This window comes from Podarcis bocagei (assembly GCF_964188305.1).
Source record: "Podarcis bocagei genome assembly, chromosome: Z".
NCBI classification, from domain to species: Eukaryota; Metazoa; Chordata; class Lepidosauria; order Squamata; family Lacertidae; genus Podarcis; species Podarcis bocagei.
This window is the reverse complement of record NC_138140.1, coordinates 6,453,298-6,479,653: the sequence shown is the minus strand read 5'-3', so window position 1 is coordinate 6,479,653 and position 26,356 is coordinate 6,453,298. Positions and strand designations below refer to the sequence as shown.

The 26,356-nt window shown below is 43.3% G+C and overlaps 1 long non-coding RNA gene across 1 annotated transcript; it reads right to left on the bottom strand.

The window, feature by feature from the left end:
* Window positions 1–2,057: 2,057 nt before the first annotated feature.
* Window positions 2,058–8,876, bottom strand: LOC308578621. Its single transcript, XR_014004040.1, has 3 exons — window positions 8,775–8,876; window positions 5,697–5,772; window positions 2,058–2,162 (listed from the first exon to the last, which is right to left on the bottom strand). It is a non-coding gene; the product is annotated as an uncharacterized lncRNA (long non-coding RNA).
* Window positions 8,877–26,356: the final 17,480 nt, after the last annotated feature.

Below are 26,356 nucleotides of genomic sequence, written 5' to 3'. Positions count from 1 at the left end.
GGAGGCAAGCTGCTGAAGAAGCCAGGGAATCTACCCTCCTGCTGACTCTTCCTGACTCCACCTCCTGACAGGAGAGTTCCCACTCCAGAACTTTAACCACTAATATCACATTCATTGAGATAAGACTGAACACACCACAACATAGTGCCTCTAGCTCACATCCGAGTCAGTCCAAGTGTTGTTGTTATAGCACAAATCTCAACATGGGGCTCATCTGGATTGGAACCATAACATACAACAAAGGATTAAATCATCCCATCCCCTTTGTGTGTGTGTTCAATCAAAATTGGCAATTAAGAGCCAGGGTGGTGTAACATTTAAAGTGTTGGACTAGGACCTGGGAGACAAGGGTTCTAAACCTAAGTCAGTAATGACACTCACTGGGTGGTCTTGGGCCAGTCAACATTTCTCAGCCTAACCATCCTCACAGAGTGGTTTTGATAATAAAATGAGGATTAGGATAACCACATACACCAGTTTGAGATCCTTGGAATGAATGTGACATTCATGGCTAGCTGGCTGCATTATTTTCTGTCTCAGATACATTCCAATCTGTAGGCGATTTCTTATTCATCATTGCTAGCCAAAAATTTATCTCAGGCAGTCCTTCACCTTGCAAACACCTGTAAGTAGCATAGGTTACATCCTGGCACATGGGGATTTGATAGGATGGAGGATTACACTTTCCTTCCCCCACCTCTGTCCCCCTGATGTGCTGGGTAGCAATGTGCCAAAGTTCTCTTGGCAGATGCAGATCTTCCAAGTACTATTGCGATTGCATTCCAAATAAAAACTTTGGAGAGTTCACCTATCTGCGCCCTGTAGTGCCAATTTTTAAAATGTGGAAGTTCCTTTTGGTTCTCATTTTTCTGTACAGTGCTATTCACATTGGTTAACTAAATAAAAAAAAATACTTTAAGAGATAGAAATCAATAGCTTACAATACAGGAAGATAGAAAGCTTCCACATACCAAGACAGACCATTGGTTCATTTAACTCAGTTAATGGGGTGTACTGGGTGTTAGTGGAGAGGTAGGTGGGAGACACGTCATGCACCTTCAGGGATAGTTTGTCCACCTTTGGTCTCCACCCTGCACTCAGCTCTCACTTGTGGCTCTGAAAAGCTGCCAGCGTGTGACAGCAACCACACCCCAGGAAATGGCTTTGACCTGCCACCTAAACCAAGTGAAGGTAGCTGATGGGTCTCAAACCCTTGATGAGTTAGGGACTCATCAAGGACAGGCTCAGGTGGATTGAGTGGAGAAGACCAATAGTGGGGCAAGAAGGCGGTTTCTTCATGTGCTGTAGGGGGGCAGATGGGGCTCCTCAACCTGGGAAGGTAGCTCATCTAGAAGAAGGAAGACTGATCCTAAACCTCTACTGCCTTGTGGAATATCTTCAGAAGAAGAAAAGGCTAAGGAGTAAATCCTACACAAGTCTAAAGTTGAGTCCCTAAGATGGTTGGATGGAGCCTAGTACACCTCCTTCTGGCAACTCCTGCAGCCAAGCCAATTCTAAACATCTTGCTTTGCTCTCCTTTGGACCACATCAGCAAGACTGAGAGTCTTGCCACCAGGGAAGCCCAGGACCTCCATACACACTACCCAGGCTTGTGCCCCAGAGAGGTCACTTCAGTGCTGCTAACACTGTGGTTTGAATTCATCCCCAGAGGCGCACAACATCAACATCTACACAAGAGATGGAGAACTTGGGACCCTCCAAGTGTTGTTGGGTTTCAATTCCCATTAGTCCCAGCTCCAAACCATATTTAGGGATGATGGGCCAGTAGATGAGCAACATTAGGAGGAACACAGGTTCACCTCTGGTCTACCTTGACTGGTTTTGTCTCTCCAGGGATTCACATAGAGTCTTTCCCACTCCCAGCCATATCTGGAGATACACTTAGAACTTTTGCATGCTAAGCAGACACTCTACTATTGAGCTACAGCCCTTCCCCAAAAAAACATAGGAAACTGCCTTACATTGGTTCATCTAGCTTAGGAACTAACTGGCAGCTGCTCTCCAAGGTATCACATGGGGCTCTCTCAGTATCCTACCTGAAAATGCCAAGGATATAGTCCACGTTGATGTGAGATGGATATCCCCTTTCTGTTTTACCCACTCCATCACCTGGATCCCATCTGGCAAGATGTCTCAAAGCTCTGGGATGAGAACAACACAGGTTGTATTGATCTAAAATATCAGCTTCACTCTCTTGTTGCATACCGTCTCCTACCACAGTATTAATTGCCAAGCCTCTGGCCCAGCATGTCATTTGTTATCCAAATATAGCCGCACTACAGACTGTCATGAGGGATCCATTTTTCATTAACTCGAGTGACCAATCCCTTGATAAGCTGCCTTCAAGCTTTGGGATGACGTTCAGTTAAACACTGTCTCGTAGATCGTAAATCATTGCCGTGTTATAGAAAAATATCCTTCTCAGAGCTGCGGGGAGTAAAGCTCTGGCTGAAGGTTTTTAATTGAATAAAACAAACACAGATGAAACCCTCTTTAGATACTCTCAAGCCATTTCTGCTGGATTATATTGAACTGAAGCCACAGAGGCCAAACTGAAGGAAATGTATTGCAACATGTTTTCCCTCCTGTTTCCATTTCCCTACCTGCAGAATGGTTACAGCAACACCATGACAATATAAGATTAGCCCCTCAGGATCAGGCCAAAAGCCTATCTCAAGTCCAGTAATCTGTTTCCTATAGTGCCCAACCAGATGCCTCTAGAAAACCCATAAGCAGGACACAAAAGCAACAGTCCTTTCCAGACCCTCCAAGTGTCCCTATGTTCCCTGATTTAGAGAAGCCATCCAGGTTTCTTATTTGATCCTGAAATGTCCCACTTTTCCTTAATATGTCCCTATGTGAATTAGAGAAATGTTGGAGGGTACGGCGTTTGAAGGCAATTCTCTATAGAGAAGCTTTTTTATTGTTTAATTATGTTGGAAGCTGCCCAGGGTAGCTGGGGCAACCCAATAAGTTGTGTGGGGTGTAAATAGTAAAAATATCATTATGGAAAGGGAAAGGGAAATTTCATCAGAGAAATGTTGGAGGGGATGCCTTTCTTGCTGTCTTTCCCCAGCAACTGGTGTTCAGGGTCTTCTGCCTCTGATGCTGGAAGTAATTTGGCCATCATGAATAGCAGCTACTGATCTGCTCTGTTAATTTGTGCAGTCTCCTGTTAAAGTCATGCAAGGGCTCTGTCTTTTGTGGCTTTATGGAGTGGTAGAGCCACTGCTATGTCCAGAGTTCTACTGCTCATGGGGCAGGCAAAAATCACTATGTTTCAGGGACTGGCTGGATGAGGAGGAGTGATGGCAGCCAGCTGTGTGTTAAGATCCCAAGGAGTTTCCCAATAATAAAGACACAATCGACATGGAATTTAGTTTTAGGTTATTGGCATAATTTTGGTCACAACTTTATTGATTACAGATAGTGAGTGGTTTGTTTAGGCATTGGTTCCCGACTAGCTGCACCTGACCTCAGCAGGACAGCACTGACGACTGGGCCCCACCATATCGTCAGTACAGGTAAACACCGTGGGGGAGCATTGGTATGGTCACGTGACTCAAGCTCACCCCAAAATGCTCCCAGGGACTCTTGTGTGGCCCTACCCCCCGAAAGGGGTCGGCAAAAGCATGGCAAGTCCCTGGATTCCTTTAATGGAGTACCTGTTGCACATTGGAGGGGCCAGGTTCTCTGACCTCCCCTCCAGACCACCTTGAACCAATGCCTAACTGCCAAACCTTACAAAGTTGTGATGATTTGCTACACAGCAGGCGAAACCCAAGTGGCACCAGCCAATCAGCCAAATGGGAAAATTCCTTCTGGGCCCCTGCCCCAACAGCAGATGACCCACGACGGCGTAGATAGGTCATAGCAAGACCCTAAATATAGGGAGGGTGGGCGGGTGATCTGGTGCACGAAGTGAAAAGTGGAAGCTCTACGCAATGTGCAGCGGTATATATAAAAGTCCCTCGGTTAATACACAAAAAATCCTATTGGCCAGATCTGCCCAGCAACTGAGGGACCACCAATCGGGTTGTTGTGGCTATCCAATCGCTCCCCCACACACAACAATGAGGTCAGTCCTGATGTTCTCACCACAACATGTGCCCTCTGTGAGGAGGACCCGATTTGCCAAGGAGGTGCCTGAGTGACACTGGGAAAGAAGATTTTGAACCTGATGCAGACTGGTGGGACAGGAAGGAGCCATCGACAGAGGGAGCCAGCAGGGAAGCATTGCAGCCAGAGAGTGTGGGTGCAGATTCTGACAGGGAAAGAGCAGGGGCTGCATCTTCTGCTCTGCAAGACAGTCCTGTTCTGGGCCCCTACCCTCCCGCTTTCACAGCTCAAGAACAGAGGGCAGAAAAAAGAGCAAAGCAATTGAGGAGGGCTGAGTCACAGCAGAAGAATGCTGGGAGGGAAACATAAATGAGGGGAGATGGGGCTAGAAACCTAGCTCCTACAACTCACTTATCTAAACTGTGTTTGTGTGTGCTGGCTCTCTGAGTGTTAGGCAATAAAAGTTAATTGCCATCAAGTCACTTGCCCGCTTCTGATTTACAGCATCAGACAATGGTCAGCAGGGCTATTCTGGCAGCCTGACACTATGCTGGCATTCAGAGGGCACAGCAGCTGGATTCAAATTGGCCCAATGCTGTCACATAGTGGCAGTGGAGCTGGATCAGCTCCTCCCCATCCCCAGAATGCCCCAGTAGTGATGCTCTAGTGGCTGGAATGAGGACCTCTGGCAGCACTCTGCAGGCAAAGGCCAGCTGGGCAGAGCAGAAGGACATCTCTGTCCAATCCAGTCCCCCAGTCTGGCACAAAGCAGGTTTAGATTACACCCTAGGCAGGTGCAGGGGCATAGCATGGAAGGGGCAGAGGGGCCATGGCCCCAGGGGTGGATTTCTGAGGGGGGGGGTGAAATAGGCACCCCCATGCAAGTGCCCCCAGTGCAGTGCAGCCCAGCGCTCTTCTCCCAGTGTTGGCTGGCCGGGCTCCCCCCTGTAGGAATGGGCAGGCAGCGCAGTGCAACCCTTATTGGCTCCGGTAAGGGACAGGGTCATTCTGGCAGTGTTAGAGGTGAGGACTGGCATGCCAAGGGGGGCTCCTTCACCCTCTGCATTCCCCAAGTGCACAACCTCCAGAGCGCCTTCCCTCCTCCCTAGTACATGTGTGTCATGAGTTCACACAACGCCACTTGGCTGGTGGCCTTCCCATATGTTGTAGAAATGGATTCCATAGTTTAACAAAACGCACTGTGAAGAAGTCATTCCCTTGGTTTGTTTTGAAACATCTAGAATCCAGTTTTATTGGATGACTCCAGGTTTTAGCAGTAAAATCAGCAGCAGGTTGGAAACAACCCCTGTTTTGTATCATTATGCTTTTTATATTCACCATGGTATAGCCAGTTTCCAAAGGGCTGTGTTGTCCCGTTTGAAATGGCAGCATATCAGAGCACAAAAATAAGTTGGCTGGTGAACCTTCGGAGTAAACTAAGGAGGGATAAATAACCAATGCCACCCAAGAGAAATAAACTAATTTGAATAATGATGCATTAAAATTGACCTCTACACAGTTTTTTTATTTACCGTATATTTATTTTAAAGGTTTAGATACCATTTGATTGTAAAAACAAACCCTCAAAGCAGTTTACAAAACAGATTTAGCAGTACCTGATTCAAAGCCATCCATTTGGAATTGTCCTATTCATCTGAGCCACAATCCAGCTCCAAGCATGTTCCTATGAAACTGAATTCAGACGAAGAGACTTATTTATTTATTTAAAAGCATTTTTTAAATTGCTAATTTATTTTTTTTAAATATTCAAGGAGTGTACAAAAAGGCAAAGTGAAAAATAATAAAACAGTATGATAAAAACAGAGATTACAACCTAAAAAATACTACTGGGGAGGCCAAAACAGATTAAAAACAGGCATTCAGTAATAATAAATCAGTCTTATGGCATGGCTTATAATTGCTAATTTCATTTAGATGGCTATTAGGACACATGGGCTGCTTATATTAATTTATAAGTTTACATTTAAATTGATGGAATATTTTTACTGCCAATGTGAGCTGGCAATGTTCCTTCCTTCCTTCCTTCCTTCCTTCCTTCCTTCCTTCCTTCCTTCCTTCCTTCCTTCCTTCTTTCCACAATCTGTCTCTCTCTCTCCCTGTTTGTGTGTGTGTGTAAAAGGTAAAAGGGATGTGTGTGGTGCTGTGGTCCAAACCACTGAGCCTCATGGGCTTGCCAATCAGAAGGTTGGTGGTTCGAATCCCTGCAACGGTGGTGAGCTCCCATTGCTCTGTCCCAGCTTCTGCCAACCTAGCAGTTTGAAAGCACACCAGTGCAAGTAGATAAATAGGTACCACTGTGGTGGGAAGGTAAACGGCCTTTCTATGTGCTCTAGCTTCCATCGCGGTGTTTTGTTGCACCAGAAGCAGCTTAGTCATGCTGACCACATGACCGGGAAAGCTATCTGTAGACAAACAGGGGCTCCCTTGGCCTGAAACCAGGGTGATTGCCACACCCTCCTTTGACTCGACTTAACAACCCAGGGGTCCTTTACCTTTAACATATACACACTAATAGTAGTAGTAATAGTAGTAACAACAACAACTCCCATCATCCCTAATAATGGAGGCTGATCCATTTGGGCAAGTGGGACACTGCCCCACCAAACTTGGGGTGCTCACAGCAAGCCCCCACCTTCCAGCTCTCTTACTTAAAACCAATTCAGACTGGTAGCACTGCCTATCTGCTTTCTCCTCCTTAGTCTTAGCATTGTCTCTTGTAGAACTAAGCAGGCGAAAAGTTGGGGCTAAAACTTGAATTAGTAGGCTCAGTCTGTCCTTGGCTCTGGCTCCAACTACTCTTGGGCTCCCTGTCTTACCCCCTACCATTCCCAATGGCCACTAGTCACAACTGATCCCTAATCACTGGCTACACTAACTGGAGCTGATGTTCATATGCTATTTCTGGGTTTCTAAAATCTGAGTCACTCTGATAGTTCTTGGTTCATACTTTACTCTGAGCTGCTTTCTTCAATCAGAAGAATGATCTAAGAGATCATGGGGTCCTGAGGTGACACCATTCATGAACTCTGAAATGACCAAAATGTAACAGTGAGGTCTCCACTAGTGAATACAGAGTCACTTGGGAACGGAGTATGGCAATTAAATCTAAATTTTGTCTCAAATATGAGATTCTGAAATACTGCAGATGAGTGTTGACCTGGACCAGGTATAGTCAAATTAAAGGAGAGATATGTCCCCTTACCCTTTTGCTTCCTAGTCTTCAGAAACAATAGCTAGTTTTAGAAGGCTGGAGAGGGGATAATAATTCCTACTTCCAGTTTGCATATTTTCCAATGTAACTTCACTTCAACATGCATATTTCACTTCACTAAGTGTCAGCCTGGACACTGAGGTCCAGCTTTGAGGGCCTTCTGGTGGTTCCCTCACTCCGAGAAGTGAGGTTACAGGGAACCAGGCAGAGGGCCTTCTCAGTAGTGGCGCCTGCCCTGTGGAACACCCTCCCATCAAATGCCAAGGAAATAAACAACTATCTGACTTTTAGAAGACATCTAAAGGCAGCCCTGTTTAGGGAAGTTTTTAATGTTTGATGTTTTATCGTGTTTTTAATATTCTGTTGGGAGCCACCCACAGTGGCTGGGGAAACCAAGCCAGATGGTGGGACGTGTGGAGAGATCAGAAGTATCCAGTATAATGGTTTAATTGACATAGAAGTTTAAAATGGTATAATCTATATTTTAGAAGGTTTAACATGGTTTTTTCCCATGAGCCTATATTGAAAGCAAGGAGAGCAGTTTGAGCTCTTGCTAAGTTAATGACTAACTAACTGATTGTTGTTCTCTGGTAGCTAACATGTGAGAGCTGTAACCTTGGATCATGTGAGAGGTATTGGGTTGCAAAATCTCCATTTTGAAGGGAGTTGCCTTTGGGTCTTTCCCCCCAAATTCAATGGAGTGAAGATGTAAAAAGGAGCTCTCCTGAAGGGAGAGCTAACAGCCTGGAGGCTTGGAGCAGGCTGGAGAGAAAGAGAGACCTTTGCTTTTAGGTCTATTTGGATCATTCCATATTTTTTTAAGATGCTGAGTCTGTGCTGGGCAGCACAAGAGATTGTACTGATATTTTGGATGTTTCATTTGATGTATTCTATTTTATTTTTAAGAGTTCTGTCAGTAAAAGTTTGGACAATGATTTATTCCAAAAGGAGTCAATTATTATGCTTCCAGTTGCTTCAAAGTGCAGAATATTAATATCTGCAACAAGAAGATGGTTCAGCCTTGCCTCATTTCACCTGGCTCAGTTTGCCTTCTAGTCAGCAAAGTGCTGCATTGATGCGTTCATTTGGAAGCATCTGCTTCTGGATTCCGAGCGGCCATAGATTCTTGCTTTTCTCCTCCTTGCTTCCTCCAAAGACATATAAAAACCCCATCTGTCTCCCCTTTGCCATAATCAAAGCCTGTATCTCTGAGTGGGAAAAATGGAAGCCATGGCTGAGAACAGCGGTCTCCCTTCTGAAGTGCCATTCAGCAGCCAAAGTAAGCTATGGTTGGATGTTGTGACAGCTTCTTTCTTGCATGATATACAAACAGTTTGCACAGACACAGCTCTGTGTAGATCACGGCGGTGGGGGGTGGGGTGGAGAGAAAGATCAATGGCAGGAATTTTCAAAAGGAAAAGAAAGTCACAGGTTTGCTTCTCCCCTCTCTTAAGTGGCTCACCTGCCTGCTCAATCACCACCATCTGAACTTGCTTGGAAGGTAGAAGGTGGAACCTCATGATTTCTGCTCTTCTTTCAGTGCACGTGCATGCATTTCAAGGCATGCTCTTCCCATTCTTGCCAAAACAAGCCGCCCTTTCATTCTCCAGTGGGGACACATGTGATTAGTAGCTTTGGCTAGAGACTCAGGGAACACAGCAGGTGATGTGTTGTGACAGATGCCTTTTGTGGCGGTGCTTGTTCAACACAATGCCCTGTCTGCCTGGCTGTGTTTTCCCGAATCTGCTTGCAGGATCTCAAGACCTAGGCAGAAGGCAAGGCTGGTGATGGGGGTGGGTGACAATAAAACCAGCAGGGCTGCAGAGAGGACAGTTGCTAGCAGGAGCACCAAGTGGGGAGGGCCATGGGGGCCAAGGCTCCCACAAATTTCTAAAACAGAGGGCTTTCCCCCAACTTCTGTGGCATGCTGCAGAGCATGTGCAAGTGATGTCAGCACACTGCCAGGTGTGCACATTTGACATCAGTACACCCCACACCATGCATAAGCAATGTTACCATGTCCTGCAGCATGTGCATGCAATGTCAGCATGCCCCAGGGTTGTGCACATGTTGTAAGGCATGCACACACAGTGCACTGATATCACACAGCTCTGGGACCCCTCTATCATGGGGGCAAGGTGACACACATAATTGTTATTCTCCCCACCAGCTCTTTCTGGGGAGGGCCATCATTGGGGAAGATCCATAAGCTTAGAGGCAGAGCTCATGCTTTGCATTATGGGTGGACAGGTCAGCCAATCTCCATTTTCTGTCAGTTTTGGATGTGCTCAGCTATATCTCATCTATTTGTGTGTGTGTGTGTAAAATACCAAAACATGTGTTTAAATTCTATGCATTGTTGTATGCCCTGTTGCTTAAAATACACATTTTGTACACATTTTACCCCCAAATATGCATTTATGTGTGCTTTCTCCCTGAAATACATATTTTATATGCATTTCCCCCATAAACCTCCCATAAATTCCCCCCCTTTTTGAAGTGAAACCAAAATTTGTAGTATTTTCACATTTATATACTGAACCAGTTTGATGCAGTGTTTAGACCAGGGCTCAAATCTTTGCTCAGCCCTGAAATTCACTGGGTGGTGAACTTGGGCCTGTCACAATTTCTCAGCCTAACCTGCCCCAAAGGGTTGTGAGGATAAAATGGGTTGGAAGAGAACCATGTATGCTGCTGAGCTTATTGGAGGAAAGTTGGAATATAAATGTGATAAATTTAAAAGAATTCTTGCTTGCAACCTTGCATAATATGCATACCTTTGCAAGCAATTTCTCCTAGTATAATGCACTTTTGCATGTTATTTGCACAAATATATCTATTTTATGCACACTTTATAAGCACAGTTTTGTGCATATTGTTGGGTTGGAGAACTGTGCCACAAAATTTGGAGAAATGCAGATTTCAAAGCATAGCTGTATTACGGGTTGATGTTCACATTGAATAGGTTGCTATTCACATTAAAAATGTGAGTTAAATGAATTTCTCCCCTGCTCCTACCTCAGAGGTATCTCTCGTTTTAAATACTGACTGACTTGCTCCAAACCTTGAAATATACGAAGGAACAAAGAAAGAGGGATGAAACGACTAGAGCTGATAAGCCAGCCATGTACCTTTCCCACCTAGAATCATAGAATCATAGAATCATAGAATCCTAGAGTTGGAAGAGACCACAAGGGCCATCGAGTCCAACCCCCTGCCAAGCAGGAAACACCATCAGAGCACTCCTGACATATGGTTGTCAAGCCTCTGCTTAAAGACCTCCAAAGTAGGAGACTCCACCACACTCCTTGGCAGCAAATTCCACTGTCGAACAGCTCTTACTGTCAGGAAGTTCTTCCTAATGTTTAGGTGGAATCTTCTTTCTTGTAGTTTGGATCCATTGCTCCGTGTCCGCTTCTCTGGAGCAGCAGAAAACAACCTTTCTCCCTCCTCTATGTGACATCCTTTTATATATTTGAACATGGCTATCATATCACCCCTTAACCTCCTCTTCTCCAGGCTAAACATGCCCAGCTCCCTTAGCCGTTCCTCATAAGGCATCGTTTCCAGGCCTTTGACCATTTTGGTTGCCCTCCTCTGGACACGTTCCAGTTTGTCAGTGTCCTTCTTGAACTGTGGTGCCCAGAACTGGACACAGTACTCCAGGTGAGGTCTGACCAGAGCAGAATACAGTGGCACTATTACTTCCCTTGATCTAGATGCTATACTCCTATTGATGCAGCCCAGAATTGCATTGGCTTTTTTAGCTGCTGCGTCACACTGCTGGCTCATGTCAAGTTTGTGGTCAACCAAGACTCCTAGATCCTTTTCACATGTAATGCTCTCAAGCCAGGTGTCCCCCATCTTGTATTTGTGCCTCTCATTTTTTTTGCCCAAGTGCAATACTTTACATTTCTCCCTGTTAAAATTCATCTTGTTTGTTTTTGCCCAGTTCTCTAATCTGTCAAGGTCGTTTTGAAGCGTGATCCTGTCCTCTGGGGTGTTAGCCACCCCTCCCAGTTTGGTGTCATCTGCAAATTTGATCAGGATGCCCTTGGGTCCATCATCCAAGTCGTTGATAAAGATGTTGAATAAGACCGGGCCCAAGACAGAACCCTGTGGCACCCCACTAGTCACTCTTCTCCAGGATGAAGAGGAACCATTGATGAGCACTCTTTGGGTTCGGTCAGTCATCCAGTTACAAATCCACTGAGTGGTAGCATAGTCAAGACCACATTTTACCAGTTTCTTTACAAGAATATCATGGGGCACCTTGTCAAATGCCTTGCTGAAATCAAGGTAGGCTACATCCACTGCGTTCCCTTCATCTACCAGGCTTGTAATTCTGTCAAAAAACGAGATCAGGTTAGTCTGACATGACTTATTTTTCAGAAATCCATGCTGACTATTGGTGATCACAGCATTCCTTTCTAGGTGCGCACAGACTGTTTGCTTAATGATCTGCTCCAGAATCTTCCCTGGTATTGATGTCAGACTGACTGGGCGGTAATTATTTGGGTCCTCTCTTTTCCCCTTTTTGAAAATAGGGACAACATTTGCCCTCCTCCAGTCTGCCGGGACTTCGCCTGTTCTCCAGGAATTCTCAAAGATGACTGCCAGTGGTTCTGAGATCACATCTGCCAGTTCTTTTAATACTCTTGGATGCAGTTCATCTGGCCCTGGAGACTTGAATACATCTAAACTGGCCAAGTATTCTTGTACTATCTCCTTAGTTATTCTGGGCTGTGTTTCCTTTGCTGAATCATTTGCTCCAAATTCTTCAGGTCGGGCATTGTTTTCCTCTCATCCTCCCAACCCCTGGCCGCCTCCTACTTTAAGGTTCAGCATATGCTGGGAACAAGCCCCCAGGGCAGATGAAAGCCAAGCATTCCTGTGCTTGTTGGCACCATGGAACAGATGGTAATAGTAAAATGAAGTGTGTTAATTAGTGCTATTATTTTGAATGGAAACATATTGCACGTGGTGTGGCTTTTGTGAGCAGCCTGGCCCCCACAGAGTGAGTGTGAAGGTCCCTAACTAGTTGGGAGACAGGAGGAACTGGCTGGTGGATCAAAATGCAAGAGTGGGGCTTCTCAGGTTGAACACAGTCACAGAACCCCACAATACAAGAATGCAATGAGGTTGACTTCCAGACCTAAGGCAGACTCCTCCATCATCTGTGTTTGGTGGGGAATGTGCCATAATAGGCAAACTGCTGCAGTGGAATAGAATCCCATAAAGGGCTTCTTCCCAGAACATTCTCTGACACATGAGACACATACTCCTAGGGATCAGTTAGACAGTGTCACTGAAGGAATGCGCAGCTAGAATAGGAAACCTTCCTGACAAGGACACAATGGCCAGGTAGTGTGCTGGGGTCAATTTGGAAGAAACTGCAGTTCAGTGATTCAACACATGGGACAGCTTTACACAGATCTAGCAGTGGCTCTCCAAATGTTGTTTGCATCCAGTCCCCATCGGCACCAGTCAGTATGGACAATGGTAAGGGATGGTGGCAGTTGTAGTCCAGTAGCATCCAGTAGACCACAGGTTATCCATCTCAAGTCCATTGTTTAGGACAGAGCTCTTCACCACCTGCTACCTGGGATGCTTTGTAACTGAAGTGACAAGGGACTGAACTCAGGACATGCAAAGCTGGTGCTTTACCACTGAGCTATAGCCCTTCCTACTGGAAAACACAATCAAAGCAGAGTTTTGGAGGTACTTCACTAACTGCCAGTGAGTAACTGCGCAGAAGCTCCAATATAACAACTAGAGAGACAGCAAGACAGCAACTTGCTTGAGGTAAAGCTCTGTATGCAGAAGACCTTCGCTGAATTAATCAGAATAGTCATGAGCAGCTCCTGCAAAAAAACATGATAATAATAATAATAATAATAATAATAATAATAATAATAATAATAATAATTCATTGAGCATATTACTCAAAGCAACCTGAGTAATGCATTCATCAGATTCTGCTCAATGAACTCTGGTGGCTTATTTCTGTTTTCTCATCTAATTTCCTCAACCGGAAGTCTGCCAAAAATGGTAAATGATGCTATTAAATAAAGGAGACCAAGGTGTCAGTGGGGCTGTAGCCAAATGGCTGAAGATTCTTGACAACACAGCCACTTAGCGGTAACTTAAGTCAAGGGCTGGTTTTGTTTCTGGGTTTTTTTTGGGGGGGGGTTCAGTTTAGGAAGTGATGGGTTTTGATTGGACTGGGGAAATGGGGTGGAGAGATGTATTTGGCAAAAGGTGGGAATAGACTCAGAGGTGGCTTCATTAAGATGGATGGATGGGAGGTGGCAGCTCCTCTATGCTGAGCTATTCAAAGTGAAATGGGATAATTGCCACCGTTGCAACGAGGCTGATCAAGCTGAGAGAAACAAGGTTTAAATTGTACCAATCACTCCTAATCCGGCAGAGTTATTAACAGAGTTCTACCCTGGTGAGACTGCATCTGCTAACTTGAGATAATGATTTATATCACAATTTATGAAAGTTCCAATTTATCCTAATTCAATAAGTGAAGAGGCAGCAAGCTCTGGGGAGCCACAGATGCCGATTCAATCACGGCCTTTCTCCCCTACCTCCAATGACTTTCTCCAGCAAGGAGGAGGAGGGGGAAGAAGCAGCACTTCCTTCACATTACACCTTTCCTCTTGGTAAACCCATGAACAACCAAGTATTTGGGAAAGGATGCATTTCTAGGGTTTGGATGTGGGTTGTTTTAGGGTAAATGTTTTGGCATAGGAACATAAGAACCATCAGGTCACAGGTCCATTTAGTCCAGAATTCTGTTCTCACAGTGGCCAACCAGATGCTTATGGGAATTATACAAGCAGGAGCTGAGTTCAACAAGGAGAGAATGCAAATTTCAACTAGTAGAAACGCTATTCAGCTTACATTATTTTTATGATTTAAGAATAAGGATGGAGAATCAATGGCTGTGTGTGCATGTGTGCGATGAGGAACCTGTGGTGACTCTCCATCAGACCTGATCAACAGGCCTTAGAAGGCTGACTGATAAGAATTAGGGCCCAACAACTTCTGGAGAGCCACAGGTTACGTATTTCTGGTTTTAGAATGTAAGGTTCATTATGTTGGATGTTAGCATCCAAAATGCACATGTAAAGGGTTGGAGAACCCTGTGATGTCATACACTTTGTGAAAGTTATTTCAGTTGGTTCAGTTATCAACAGTTTTATGAGTCTTAACAGTCAAAGCGGCAGGAATGATGTGTTGTGCTGCTGTCTGCCTCAAAGTCAGAGTATGTCAGTTTGTAAATAGTTACAGGTAGGTAGCCGTGTTGGTCTGCCATAGTTGAAACAAAAGAAAAAAATTCCTTCCAGTAGCACCTTAGAGACCAACTAAGTTAGTTATTGGTATGAGCTTTCATGTGCATGCACACTTCTTCAGATACACTGAAACAGAAGTCACCTAGACCCTTATATATAGTGAGAGGGTGGGGAGGGATGTTACTCAGAAGGGTGATGGGAATGGGTGATTGGCTGATAGGTGTGGTAAACCTGTTGAGGACTGTTAACGACTGCAATTGGTCTTACAGGAAAAAGCAAGGGGTGAGAAGGTGAGAAATGGCTTAGTCATGTATAATGAGATAAGAATCCAATGTCTCTGTTCAGACCAGGTCTCTCCATGGTTTTAAGTTTGGTAATGAGTTGCAATTCAGCAGCTTCTCTTTCCAGTCTATTTCTGAAATTCCTTTGTAGTAAAACAGCTACTTTGAGATCTTGTACAGAATGTCCTGGGAGATTGAAGTGTTCTCCTACTGGTTTCTCTGTCTTATGATTCCTGATATCCAGATTTATGTCCATTTATCCTTTGGCGTAGGGTTTGGCCTGTTTGTTCAATACAGAGAGCTGAAGGGCACTCTTTCAGTTTGTAAATGTTAGTTAGTCTGTAACAGTTTAATCTATGTAAAATACTTTAGCAACTAAAAGAAACATCCACCTGCATTGTATATGTATTTAATCTGAAAGTGCAAGTATATTAAGTAAAAGTTATATGTTCTTTAAACTTTACACGAGAGTGTCTTGCGTAGGTTTTATAGGAGGGAAAAAACTAAAGGGTCAAACAACCCAGAGCTGCCTTCTGCATACTCTGCAGATGGGAACTACAGTCTAATTTCCACACACTATCCATTATGCATTGTCACATTTCTCCTAAATAAAGGAATTTGGGTAGTTTAGTCTGGAAAGGACTATAAGAGTTCTTTGATAGCCCTTTGCAAATGGCTATCACGTGAGGGAGAAAATTTGTTTTCGCTTACTCTGTAGGGAAGGTTCCAAACAAGAAAAGGATGTTTATCAAATCAGTAGGATGAACTTTCTGATGGTACAAGCTGTTTAGACAGCAGAGCAGTATTTCGGTTCTGCTGACAGGAGTGTCAGCAGTTGGTGATTAGTCTGCCATTTCCCTCCCAGGAACCCCCTCTAGATGTTTTGGATGATGACTTCTACCAGCCCCAACAAGATTTTACTTGCTCATCTTACTTACATTTGGGATTTGTAATTGAGCAGTATATTCAAATGGGGTTTAGGAGTCCACCGCCTACATCAATTTTGTGCTGTGTTGAATGTGGAAAACAAAACTGAATGTTATTGGTGTCGAAATGGAATGCTGATTTAAAGAAACAGTCACATTTTTCTGGAAGCAGAGACTGTCAAGAGGGAGTATAATAAAACCCAAGATTGCAGAAGCACCGCTGAATATCTCTTTGATTGCCGGTATTATGTAAAAATTACTAGACAAGCAGTTGATAGAATTAAGAGCTGGGATGTGTGGCATGTTAAAGGAGATTGGGTCAGAGAAATATCAGACTGAAGAATGTACAGGACCTGTGGAAAAGGATGGTGACCCAGGACTGCTTGAACCTGAAAAAGTAAAGTCAAATGCACAGCAGCAGATGTTGGAATGGAGTGGACATCCACATAGCTGTCTGGAGGATTTGATCAGACAAAGGATGCCGTTGTGCTGGAAGAGAAACAACCCGAGATGGCAGAACACATAAATGATGGTGTTGTGCCTCTGGAAGAAATGCATGGAATTATAACCAGAAACATTAATAAACAACTATAGATGGCAAGGCTGAGAGAGAAATGCCCTTGTGTACAAGCTAAAGTAAACACAGAAGATGCTCCCAAAATTTTGGTGATTGACTTGGGGAAATAATTGAAAAAAATGGGAGGAAAGTGACTTTTTCTTTTCTCTTTAAACCAGAATACAGAGTCATGGCCAACAGCAAATCGGACTGGAATATATGGAATTGGGTATGAATCAATGAAGAGAGAACAAATAACTATGGACTATCATACTGTTGGGATTTGTTTGAACCCTTGGAGAGAAACTCATCATACTGGATCGGAAAATGACTATGATTTAATGATAATAAAAATTGAAGAGCTTCGATTGGACTTTTTGGGGGGGAAGGGTGAATGCGAGAGGACTGGTAATGAAGACTGGAAAAAAATCATCTAGCAGATGGAGAAATAGCTGGACAGTAGTACAGCCAGATGTTATCCTGGAGTGCATAGTCTGAATATTTTGAATAACTGTTACATACGTAATTGGCAGACAGAGAACTGGAAGCCTTTCTTATTTCTTTTTCTTTAGTTCCTTTATTTCTTGCTTTTCTATGACTTTCCTTTTTCATTATTTATATTTACATTTTGTTTTCTAATTTGAAGTTCTCTATCTTGGATTAAGGAAGATACACATAGGAAAGTGCTAGATCACAGGTAGGTAAACTAAGGCCTGGAGCCTGGATCCAGCCCAATCACCTTCAAATTCCGGCCCGCGGGAGGTCTGGGAATCAGTGTGTTTTACATGAGTAGAATGTGCCCTTTCATTTAAAATGCATCTCTGGGTTATTTGTGGGGCATAGGAATTTGTTCATTTCCCCCAAAAAAATATAGTCTGGACCCCAACAAGGTGCGAGGGACAGTGGACCGGCCCCCTGCTGAAAAAGTTTGCTGACCCCTGTGTTAGATTGAAGATGAAAGCCCCTGTGTGAGGGGCAGGGTGGAGAGGATCTCCTAGAGTGGGAGGCTAAGGGGAAGAGGGGGAAGCTCCCAAGTGGGAGCCGGGAAGGTTCACTCTTCTGTGTGTGGAATAAGGGTTAAGATTTCGTTTTAATAAATCTGATAGAGAGCTTTATAATTTCCTTTTATTCTTCTGTTATTTTCTTCTCCATTTCATTTCATTTCATTTCATTTCCCTATTCCTTCTTTTTATCTTTATTTTCTAGATTAGTGTGACTTTTATTGTATTTTATGTTGAAACTGTTAGTAAAAAAGTATTGAAAAAGCAAAATGAAACATCTGAAGGGCAGCAGGCTATCAAAGGCTGGACAAGAGAAATAAAGAATTGTTTGAAACAACTTTATTTTTGAGAACCTCTCAGGAAAAATTGTGAAAAAACTTCTAGGTTTAGGGAATAACCTGGATTTAAGGCAAGCTGTAAAAATTACCAACTTCGTAATACTAAGGGAATCTCCAAATTAAAATTTTATATCATTACATGGATTAGATTATGCACTTTAATTCAGTATAGTTGAATAGCAGTCAAATAGTAGAATTCTACACAAGCCATTTAAATATTTTAAAATTTTATTTGTTTAAGGTGAGAGCTTTTTATTTTTCTGCTATTAGCAGCATTGGCAGTGGAATCACACCACTGAACTAGTGTGCTGTTTTGCAAATGAATAAAAATAAAAATAAAACAAACTCTTGTTTCATAATTTTTTTTGTAAAATATTCCAAAGTACTGTTTATTGTTCTACGCCACCATGATATGAGCAGGAAACAATTTCAGAAGCACAGAATCAACAACATCTAGGTGGAATCCTCCAGTGGAAGGGGATTCTGTTACTAATTTTTTCTGTATCTAGTTTTTTTCCTGTAAGTTGCCCCAATGTCAAGGATGCGCAGGAGCCTGAGGAGTGGACAGGTTGTGGGCAGAGGAGACAGGTTGGGAGGAGGGTGTTTTGGAAAAGGGGCCAGTAATTTGTGGAGTTCTGTGCCACCTGTGCAGCAGCTGCCAGTAGTGGAGAAATGGGGTTAGGAGCAGGAAACCAGGTGGCCAGAGACAGGGTGAAGGAAACATGAGAAGAACTGTAGGATGTTCGAGAGCCACAAAAGCATGCAGAACTCCAAGAGAGAGTCATGTCTGCAGAATCCCGTAGGTCACCCCCTCAATTGTTGCTTGGTGTTTGAGCGCATCATGTCAGTCAAGGGGTCTGGAGTGGGTGGAGCTAGGCTGTTGCTCCATCAATCCAAGACAGTGGTGGAACGCTTTGTCACAAGAGACTAGGGCCCTGCGGGACTTGACGTCATTCCACAGGGCCTGCAAGACAGAGCTGTTCCACAGGCCTTTGGCCAAGGCACAGTCTGACCCCCTCCTTTGGTAACCCTCATAGAAGTCTAGTCCAATGGTTGCCATTAATTTGATTCTGAATTAATTTTAGAACGAATTGATTTTAGAATGCTGTGCTACTTTTATTGTTGTGTGGGATTCTCAGGCCGCAGTCAGAGGTAACTGGCCACACTCCAGGCATTCAGCTTGAGATCCTTGTTGACCTCCCCGTCTGCGTCTCCCGGCAGGATACAGGCAAGGTCACTATCGGCGATCCCACTCAGCGTGAGAGGGACACACCTCTCCTCCCTCCTCCCTGCTTCCCTCAGGGAGGGGAAAAGAGACAGACAGAAATCTATTTACATGTCTTTATTTCTGTCATTGCAGCAGTGCAGAGAAACATGTCTGCACTCTCCAGTCTCCAACAGTAGAGAGAGAAACTCCACCCCTGTACTTCCAGTACAGGTCATGTGACACTCTGAGCTAACATCCGGTGCTCAGTACAGTGAATAGACTGCCCCTTTGTTCCAATAGTACAGTCCCAAACATCAACATCCTGTTTTGCATTCCAGCAACTTGCAGCTCGCTCTTGCATTGCTGCTTTTTCCTGACAGTCTGAGCCCGGCTTCAGCTAGGGAGGGCAGGATATAAATAAAATTTTATTATTATTATTATAGCACACAGGTCAGGTCAGAGGTTGCCTAGATAGCTAGTTATTGGGGAGTGATGTTGTATATTGGGAACTGATGTAACTGAGCACTTCACCAATAAAGATCTGGAAATCCAGTCACTTGTCCTGGTTGGTCTGGGTATGAATCTGAACACCCAGACACACAACTAAATACATTAAAAACCTAATTTGCTGGGTTGGCAGAAGGGATTGCCAAACCCTCTGTGATATGCAGATATTGAGCCTAGTTTTGCAGAAGTCCAGAACAGTTCCTAAAGATGTAAAATAGGGATAGAAACAGAGTATTCTGACTTATACAATATATTGTGGCCAAAAACAAAGACAAAAGAAGCACCATCTTATGCTTTGTATATATCCTAACTGTTGAAATAAAAGAATCACACAATCATAGAATTGTAGAGTTGGAAGGGAACCCCAATGGTCATCTAGTTGATCCCCTGCAATGCAGGAATCACACCTAAAGAATCCCTGACAGGTGGTCACTCAACCTCTGTTTAAAAACCTCCAAAGAAGGAGAGTCCACCACTTTCCAAGGTAGTCAAACAACTCTTACTGGCTGAAAGATCTTCCTAACGTTCAGTCAGAATCTCCTTTCTTGTCATTTGAATCCACTGGTTTGAGACCTATTCTCAGGAACAGCAGCACTACTATTCCTTCCCTTGATCTGGACACTACTTCTGTTAAAGCAGTCTACAACAGCATTGGCCTTTTTTGTTGCTGCATCACACTGCTGACTCAGAATCACATTTGCTACTATGCTTGCTTTTATATCAGACCCTGGCCACCTCTAGAATGCAGCCCCTGAAAAGTTGTCTGCAGTGAATAGAGACATTGGCCTGAAAAGGTTTCTACAGTCCTGCCTTGGGGTTTCAGCCAGGAGTCTTTCCAAGACCTACCTGCACATTTTATGGACTGAACTTCGAACCTTTTGCATGCAAATCAGCTGTACTGCCATACTACCAATGAGCTACAGCCCTGCATTGGGCAGAACCAAGGCCTTAGTATCTTCTTCAATTTGAAAAAGCTTCACAGGCTCTCCCTCACTCTCAGATGCCTCCTCCCCTCCCTCCTCCTCCTCTCCCTTTCAATCCAAGTTTTGAAGTAATTGCTTTCAGCTCGTCGTGTGCCAGATGTCACCACCGTTAGACATTCAATCTGTAACAATGAGGGAGACATTAAAAAAAAAACCCCACCAGTGACTATTAAATATTTATCAAGATTATCTTGCTGACCTTTATTTTTATAACTGTTTGCACACTCACAAGGTGCTGGCAAGAGAGATAGAGAGAGAAGGAAATAGCTTCCAATGCACCCACGCCTGTTTTCTGCGCTCCATGGTCTCTTTTCCCTTTCCTCTTTCTGAATCCTCCTACTGTTGAGTATGGAAAAAATCCCACCAGGCTGACAACTTGGCAACATCAGAACAGGCTGTACACTAAATGGGAAAGAGCATTAATTACTACTATTACTTTTAGTGAGAACATATTGCAGTAGCAGAGGGAGGAGGCATCGTGTCAGAATTCTCTGTAGGCCTTGAAGAGGCAACATAGCGGTCAGCAAAGCAGGCAGAAGTTTCCTGATTCTCCCAGATGTTTGGTTCCCCCCCCCTTGATGTGCCCTTGAAATAAAGTTCATCCTCCCACCCTATAGCAAAATCCTGCCATGTTTAAATTGGGGCACTCTGCCTCTCTTCTCCGTGCATTAAGACTTAAAACTGAGAGAGAACTGGAGAGATTTAAGTTGACCCCTCCCCCCGCTTCTTTCTGGTTTGACCGTCATACCTAATTGAATTGCTTTCAGTCACTGCCAGACTTTGATGACTGCCTTAAGAATAAGGCTGGCAAAGTAACAGAGAATGACAGCTGTTTTTTGCAGCTGGTTCTAAACTATGGAACAGGTCAATGGGCAAAAATGAACTGGAGCTTGAAAACAAGGAAAGCATAAATTTAACTCTTGGCTGTGCACTGCCTGACAGGAAACTTGCACAGTCTCTCTCTCTCTCTCTCTCTCTCTCTCTCTCTCTCTCTCACACACACACACACACACACACACACACACACACACACACCAGTTGGTTAGGTCCCAGAGAGACCTGTGGATAAGAGCAGTCCTTTTGAGATGTGTTGCCAATACTCGCTTCCAGTAGCACTTCATGAAGGAGAAATTCAATTCAAGGCAAAAATTGTCTAATTCACACTTTCCAAAGCACAACCATTCTTTCAAAATTTGCACTTCTTTAAATTTTTCAATGCAGTTCTCCAGCAAGCCAATGTGCACAAGGGTAAAGTGTACACAAAAATACATATATACATGAAAACAACATATGAAAAATGAATTATGTATGGGGAAATTGCTTTGCAAAAGAAAAGTGGGCATGCTGGGAGGAATTTACATGAAAATACTTTAATAAAAATAATTCACAAACTGACATGTAAATGTGAATTTAAGATTAGAAAAAATGATTTACTGAAACAGGGTGCGGGGCTGGGGGGAGCTGGGGGGGGGTGTCATGTTGGTGCTTCCCATTCATACAGTCCATTTCATTGGGATGTTTAAGACTACACAGGCCTCATTTGATTTCTGTAAGGTCTTAATGATGGTTATTTACCTTAGAGTTGCAGGGGGTTTCTAGCCGGTTCTTCTTGCAGGTAGCATTCAATCATGTACCAGCAAATTCAGGTTGCACAACCGAAGTTGATCTGGTGTTCTTGCCAACAAATCTTCTCTCACCTTCAAATCACATTTTCTGTCAAACGTGGTACACTGGAAAGTGTGAGATAACATTTGCTTGATGCAACATCATTTTGATTGTGAGTCCTGAAACCATATTGGCTTTAAGTCCTGGAAGACATGTTCCATGTCTTGCAGGCTCTTTTCCTTCTTGCCTGGGAAGGTGGGTCCCTGACTGATTCTAGCTACAAAAGCTGATGCAAAAGTTGAGCAGACTATTGGGCTGAGGTACTGTTTGGTGGATGGGAGGGAAGCGTTCTTACATTTATTGATATTAATTTTTGTATATTTATTTTAGATATTAAGATTTATGTGGAAATTGTTCCGTTTGGTTGTGTACTTTTTGATGTGTTTTATTTATTGTTTATGACTACTTTTGTTATGTTTGTAATGATGTAATTTGTTCATGTTACAAGCTGCCGTGAGCATGGTTTTAACTATGGAAAGGTGGCATACAAATAAAATTATGTGTGTGTATGTATTCATATATGTATGTATTTAACCTCTCCTCAAAACAAATTGGAATGAATACTCGTTAAATAGCTAGTGTCATCCAATGTCTCAAAATGGCACTGCAAACACACACAACACATAAAACTGGGTGGTAGTGTGGAAGAGAGTGCAGAATTGCAGTGAAAACTGGAAGAACAGTCAAAGTAGTGGCAATGGGCCCTTCAAGCATGCTGAGCTTTAGGTGTTGCCTGACGATAAGGACTTAAGAACACAAGAAAGGGTCTGCTAGATCAGGCCAATGTCATCCTCTTCTCACAGTGGCAAGTCACATGTCCATGGAAAACCCAAAAGCAGAACCGAAGTGCAACAGCACTCTCCCTGCTTGTCAGTCTCAGTAACTGCTATTCCGAGGCATACTGTTTCTGGTAGTGGAGCTAGAACATTGCCATAATGACTAATAGTCACTGATAAACTTATCCTCCATGGATGGTACCAGTTTTCCCAAAAGTAATACATCACCCGAATATAAGACCTACTTCCAGTTTTGCCTCTTGATGTAATATAAGCCCCCCCCCTGGAATATAAGGCCCCCGAAGCTACCATAAGGCATCTGACTCCTCTAGACCGTAGCGGTGGGCGCTGCCACGCAGCTCAGTGATTAGCCGCAGCGCAGCTGGAGCTGTTCAGGCAGTGCGAGGACTCTTTAAATCAGAGAGCCCGCGCCGCTGCCAGGAGAAGCTGTCACCTGCTGCTCGCTCTGCCCTGACGGAGTCTGGCTAACTCACAATTAGACAATAAATGTGTACCGTATTCTTCTTCATGGAAAAATAAGACATCCCCTGAAATAAGGCCTAGAGCATCTTTGAGAGCAAAAATTAATATAAGACACTGTCTTATTTTGGGGAAAACAGGGTAGGATGATGTTATGTACTGAAGTTCTCACCCTGGGCCAGCAGGGGGATACTGTAGATAGTTATGCAAATGAAGGATCGAAAAGTGACGTTCAGTGATTGGATAGTTTGTATGCAAATGAAGGATTGAAAAGTGACGTTCAGTGATTGGGTAGTTTTAGAAAATGGCAACAGTTACATTGTTCTGGAGCTCTACTAAAGCAGGCCGACTGAGCTCCTCAGTTTAGTTCTGTTCTGACATCTGAATAAAGAAGAGCTGTTTGAAGAATCGCTGTGTCGTCTGATATGTTCGCCCACAACTTAACAGATGACATCCTTTAAAGTCAGCTCAGGCCACTTGGGGACTTGAAGGGTGAGCTGTGGTCTTCCAAAAATCCTACAGCAAAGCAAATTATTTTCCTCCAAGTGTTACAGGCATAGCACTGTGGCCATCCAAATACGTTTGCTAAATCTGAAGGGAGGTGAAGAACATGCAGGATCTTTTAGCAATACCAGCTCCCTCCTACTTTGGAGAAGAGCTATAGCTTAGTGGTAAAGCATGTCTTGTGCATGCAGTAGGTCCCATGTTCTATTCTTGATATATCCAGGTATAGCTGTGGATGTAGATGACCTGAAACCTTGGAAAGCCCCTGCCAGCCAGTGCAGGTAATACTAAGTTAGATGGACTGTACAAGGCAGCATCCTATGCCCTTCCTTCCTTCCTTCCTTCCTGCCTTCCTGCTTGCCTGCCTTCCTTCCTTTCCTTTTTCCAATAATGTTCATTATGTTTCTTGCAAATATAACACATACTGAAAAACAAATAAAAAATAAAATAAAAAGAGAAATGAAACAAATAAAGCAAATAACAACAAAAGATATAACAACAAACACATAAATACAATACAAATTAATAATTGATTAAACTTCCAACCTCATAAACATATTACTTGACTTCCTCTAATCCCTCCCATCTGAATTTCCTTGTAACTAAATGTAGCAGCTTTTTAATATCATTATTCAAAAACAATATTCCAATTATAGTCAAGTTTCTTAACTTTTCTTAACCTTCTAAATCTCATTTATTTAATTAAATCCTAATTTAATCCTAGGCCTAATTGATACTTTCAGGTAACTTCTAATTTTTAATGTTACAGTATCTATTCAAATACTCTTTAAATTTCTTCCAATCTTCTTCATATTCCTCTTCTTTCTGGTCAAGATTCTTCCAGTGCGGTCAGCTAGCTCCCTGAAGTCCATCATCTTCATCTGCCATTCTTCCACAGTTGGTAATTCTTGTGTTTTCCATTTCTTGGATATTAAAATTCGAGCAGCAGTTGTGGCATACAAAAATAATTTAACATCTTTCTTGGGCAATTCCAAACCTATTATTCCAAGAAGAAAGGCCTCTGGTTTCTTAATAAATGTATATTTCAACATTTTTTTCAGTTCCTTATAAATCTTCTCCCAGAAGTCTTTCACCTTGGGACAAGTCCACCACATATGGAAAAAAGGTACCTTCTTTTTCTTTACATTACCAACAAAGGTTAACACTGTTGCGATAAATCTTTGCTAGTTTTACGGGGGTTAAGTACCATCTATACATATCGTCATAATATTAATATTAATTAATATTAATATTAATTAAAATAATATAATATTTTCCTTTAACATCCATCCTTCCTTTCCTGACTGGATGATTTTAAGGAGAGGGCCCTCCTCTAAACCAGGCATCCCCAAACTCGGCCTTCCAGATGTTTTGGGACAACAACTCCCATCATCCCTAGCTAACAGAACCAGTGGTCAGGGATGATGGGAACATCTGGGGGGCTGAGTTTGCCTAAGCCTGCTCTAAACCCTCAATCTCACTCAGATTGTTGTAGCCAAGAAGCTCCATTCCAGCTGTGTGAATGCACTTCAATTTTAAAATTTAATGTTGTAAATTTGTTTTTATGTTGTAAATCCTATGGGCTACATTGTATGATCTTAGAGGAAAATTTTCTTTTTATTCTGTGCTGTCCATTGTAAAGGCCTTTGGCTATATACAATAATACTGACCAGATCACTTGGATTGTGCTCACTATGTTAAACTTTCTACTGGTGGGCCTTAAATGATTGAATACTTCTCCACAACCACACATAAAAAACTATACACTCTTCCAGCATGACATGGAGAAAGCTAACTGGATCCCTTCTCCCTAACATGCTAGTGTCTACACGGAGGGATTTTTGTTGTTGTTTTAGTGTTCACTTTTGACAATGTTCACTTTTGACAATACGAAGAAATGCGTTTGGTTGTATGCATGGAAGGTCACTTGACTTGAGAGCTCCATCCAAGATCAAGGTCAAGTTTGAGACTCACAGGCAAAATCCAGCAGTGTTGGTTCAAGAGTTTAAAGACCCAGAGTGCTTGTAGGACCTTGGAAGTCTCCCAGGATTCTTCTATGATAATGTAAGCAGGTACCTAGCTCCAACTGAGGTCTTACATATTTTGGCAGGACTATAGTGCAGTAAGCCCCACCTCCCCAGAGGAGCTTGTTGGCTATTAAAGGCACCTTTGCCTTATTCTGCTGTCTTGGGATTTGCAGGACTGAAGAGAAAAAGACACTGCAAAAGGATCCTCTGAATCAGAGGAGAGAGGCAACCCTATTCTGGTTCTGAGGGTTCTGAAAATGGTCCTGACAGATCCTCCCCCAAGGATAGAACTGTAGCTTCATCCTCCTCTGAGTCAGTTACACAGTTCAGGTTCTCTGGGTTGTATGCCATGATACTGGGACAGAAATCCCATGATAAATTTCTATCTTAAAGCCCATGTTGAATGGGCACTCCAGTGCACAGATCCTAAAACACAAGGAGAAATGGGATGCAAACACACACTGTGTACAAGAATGTTGTGTGCTGCAG